This window comes from Chrysochloris asiatica, unplaced genomic scaffold (genome assembly GCF_000296735.1).
Source record: "Chrysochloris asiatica unplaced genomic scaffold, ChrAsi1.0 scaffold00119, whole genome shotgun sequence".
Classification (NCBI taxonomy): domain Eukaryota; kingdom Metazoa; phylum Chordata; class Mammalia; order Afrosoricida; family Chrysochloridae; genus Chrysochloris; species Chrysochloris asiatica.
The window spans coordinates 4,042,469-4,046,573 of NW_006408637.1; the positions used below are offsets into that span (position 1 = coordinate 4,042,469).

The 4,105-nt window shown below is 38.4% G+C and overlaps 1 protein-coding gene and 1 pseudogene across 1 annotated transcript in view; one reads left to right on the plus strand and one right to left on the minus strand.

Moving 5' to 3' along the window:
* LOC102839356 overlaps positions 1–3,749 on the minus strand; it is a 14,917-nt pseudogene extending 11,168 nt beyond the window's left edge.
* WDR64 (WD repeat domain 64) overlaps positions 1–4,105 on the plus strand; it is a 457,550-nt gene that overhangs the window by 14,068 nt on the left and 439,377 nt on the right. The window lies entirely within an intron of this gene.

Here is a 4,105-nt window from a genome sequence, read left to right on the forward strand (position 1 = left end):
GGACGTGTTCAGGCTAATGTACAGAATGGAGTCTTTTTCTTGGTCCTACACTATCTGTCGAATAAATTCTTGGTGGTATTGCCATGTATGACAATCTCTGGTTATTGTCTGTTCTTGTTGGTTTTCATTCCAAAGAACTCCCTTTAAGATGTTTTGAAGCACTGGATTGGCTTTGACAAAATCTCTAAGCTTCTATTTATCCTGGAATGTTTTGATTGCACCATCATTTTTGATTGACTGTTTTGTGGGATAGATGATTCTTGGTGAGCAGTTTTTTTTTTCCTTTTAGGGTTTTATATATATCTCCTCATTGCCTTTTTGCCTGCATGCTTTCTGCTGAGAAGTCAGAGCTTAATCTGATTTGCTTGCCTTTGTAGGTAACATTTGTCTTTCCCCTGGCTGCTTTTAGGATTCTCTCCTTGTCCTTGATTTTGGAGAGCTTGATTATATGTCTTGGTGATTTTCTTTTGAGGGTCTATCCTTCCTGGGGTCCGTTCAGCTTCTTGAATGCTTATCTTCTCATCCTTCAAGATGTTAGGAAAGTTTTCTTCCAGAAGCTCTTCAACTATCTCCTCTGTGGACTTCTCTGATACTTTCTGTTTTGGAATGCCAATAATTCTTAAGTTATTCCTCTTCATGTTATCCAGCATGAATCTTAGACTAGCTTCAGATTTTTTAAATCCTTTTTTCTTCTTGCTCTTCTATTTTAGCAGTATTGATAGATTTGTCTTCCAGCTCATTGATTCTGCCTTCTATCTCTTCAATTCTACTCCTTTCCCCTTTCAGTGAAGTGTCCATTTCTGATATTTTATTATTAATAATCTGGACTTCTTTTTATAGGTTTTGAATTGTTTCCAATGCCATATCTATCTTGTTTGATTGCTCCTGTAGCACTTTCCTGACTTCGTCCTTATTTTCCGCCACCCCTTTTTGCAACATTTGAATTTGTTTCCATATCATTCTTCTGAATTCCCTCTTAGGCAGATCCAGAGCCTGCTCTTCTACTGGAAAGTCTGTTCATTTGTCCCAATTACTTTTGTTTTGTTTTTTACATGTGTTGGGATCTTTAATTGTGTTTTCTTGGACATAGTCAGTAGTTATGTGGGTTTTTAATGTTTAAATGAATGTATGTTGTTTTGTTGTTATGCTTACTAAACATCTCCTGGTGGATATGATCTGCAGATAGGCTTCCCTTTTCATGTGTAATGCCTAGCAGCTGGTATTGGCTCTTGTCCAGATGGTACAATATTATGGGGTATGCTTGTAGCCTGGCTATATGAGCACAGTTGCTGTCTCTTCTTGGGTAACATAGGGGGAGAAAGCTTCCCTTCCCTGAGAAAAGAGTGAGGCAAAAGGACTAAAGACACTATCAAATCAGAGACAGAAACCACCAATCAAAAACAAAAATAAAATTGTGATTGAGTGTCCAGTGGCCTTGCTGTTCAGGGAAAGAAAAAGGGTCCCACTGTGGTCAACTTTGGGTTTGGGTCTCAGAGTCAGACATCATAAGAAACAGTCTGTGGAATCCTCTCTGTGCCATGGGAAAACTGTGGGTATAATACTGGACCCTTTTTGGGGTGTGCTCCTGCCCACCTGAAGTTGTCTGGGCTGGGCTGTGAGGTCACTATTGGAGTGATGAGGAAAGAGATGTGAAAAATGAAAAGTGAAAGATGAAAAATTGGTCACACCTCTCCTTCCAGATGCTCAGCTCCACAGCTTCTAGCTCTGGGTCACTACCTCTGCTTGGCAGTCTTATTCTGGTTTTTGCCTTAAAGTTTATTTTCAGAATTCAATATTGCTACTCCTGCTTATTTTTTATTGCAGTTACCTTGATATATTTTTCCACCCTTTAATTCTTAGTCTATTTTTGTCTTTGTGTGTCTCTTGTATAAAGCATATTGGAGGACCCTACTTTTGTATCTGTTCTGTTACACCTGTCTCTTGACTGGTGCATTTAATCCATTGACATTCAGTGTATGTATCGATAGGTATAGATTAATAGCTGTCGTTTTGCTGTTTGATTGTGTGTGTGTGTGGTGGTTCTGGTTTCCTTTTTGTTGTTATTTTGCATGTTTTTCAGTGCTGAGTTCATTTCTTATGCTTCTTCTTGTCAATTTCTTCAGAGTTTTAATGTTTACAAAATCTATTTGGCTTTTCCTTTTCTTGATTTGATGTGAGGATGTATCAAGTTTCTTTGAGGTTACCCTGAACTTTATTAATTTCTTCCTCATTTTAGAAGTCTCTTTTATCCTGAAATACCTGACCTTATCTCATGGACCTCTGTAACTATACTTTTCCTTCCCTTTGCTTTCTAGTTATCCTGACCATAATGTAAAATCCAGATCACCTATTTTCAGCCTTGTAATGCTGTTCTGCTCTAGATACTTCCATATCAGGTCTGAGTTTTGGATGGTGGTGCCACATATGTCAGTCTCTGGTTGTTCTCTGCTCTTGCTGGTTCTCAGTCCAAAGACCTCCCTTTAGTATCTTTCGAAGTGCTGGCGTACCTTTCACAAAATCCTTTAATTTTTGTTTATCCTGAAATGTTCTGGTTTTGATGTCATATTTGATGGACAGCTTTCCTGAGTATATGATTCTTGGTTGGCAGCATTTTTCTGAGTTGTGCATATGTCTTCCTATTGTTTTCTTGCCTGCAGGGTTTCTGCTGAGAAATTAGAACTTAATCTTATTGGTTTTCCTCTGTAGGTAACACTTCCGTATTCCCTAGGTGCTTTCTGTCCTTATCTGTGATTTTGGAGAGTTTGATTATGATATGTGTTTTTTATTTTCTTTTGAGGTCTAGCTTCCCTGGGGTTTGTTCAGCTTCTTAATTGCTGATCTTGTCCTTCAAGATGTTAGGAGACTTTTTTTCCAGTAGCTCTTCAGCTATCTTTTCTATGATTTTCTTTGTCTCTTCCTGTCCTGGAATTTCAGTGACTTTTAGGTTATCCTTCTTCATGTTGTTACACATGAATCTTAGGCTTTCTTCAGATATTTTTTTCTTTTTTGATTATTCTCCTATCTTAGCAGTATTGAAAGATTTGTCTTCAAGTTTGCTAATTCTGGCTTCCATTGCTTATGTTCTGCTCCTTTGCCCTTTCAGTGTATTGTCCATTTCTGGTATTTAAGTATTATCATCTGTGCCTGTTTGTACATGTTGCATTGTCTTCAATGCTGTATCCTTATTGTTTGATTGTTCCTGTAGCACTTTTCTTACTTCTTTATTTTTATCTCCCTTTTTGGGAACATTCGGATGTACTTCAATATCAATCTCCTGAATTATTTTTTAGGTAATTCCAGTGCATCTTCCTCCTCAAAAGCATTTTCTAACTCCTCCTCTTGGTCATGTGTTTGAGCTACTCTGTCTTGTTTCTGCAGGTGAGCAGAAAATTTCTGCTGCCTTTTAGGTTTTGTGATGTTGTTGTATATGTATTAATTTGATAAATGTATATTGGTATATTTGTAAACACCTCCAATTGCCTCTTGGTAAGTGTGATCAGGAGACAGTGTTCTCGCTTCACTTTTTGTATAGTTAAATTCAGTGTTTTTATCAGTTGATGGTTGCAGACACTGTTCTGGTATAGTATAACATCTGGTATTGGCTCTTGCTCAATTGGTTGGATTTTAAAGGATGCAGTTGTAGTTTGGTTGTGTTGCTCCAGTTGCTGTCTCCTGTCGGATGAAGCAAGAAGAGAAAACACTCCCACAAATCACCTGCCTCCTTTCCTTTCTCCTTTTTCTTTTTCCATACCCAGTGTATCTGTGCAGCCTCTTCCCCTAGTGAGAGTCAGTCTAGGGCTGGCCAAGATCAACTTTGCAGATTTTAATCTGAGCCTGCCCTAGTGGGGTTATTGTATCTAGTTCCTCCCTTGGTTTCAACTTCTAAGTGGCTCCAACCACTTGGAAACCAGGAGATTCCCTGTGGTTGTACTCTGGTCAAGAAAAAGGGAATACATAAATAAATTGCACCTTTGTCTCAGGTAGGTTTTTGCCCTTCAAATATGTTTTCTCTTTCTATGGCCATTCATAAATGAGCTCTGGTAGCGTAGTGGTTACCAATTGGGCTCCAAACCACAAGGTCAGCAGTTCAAAACTACCAGCTGTT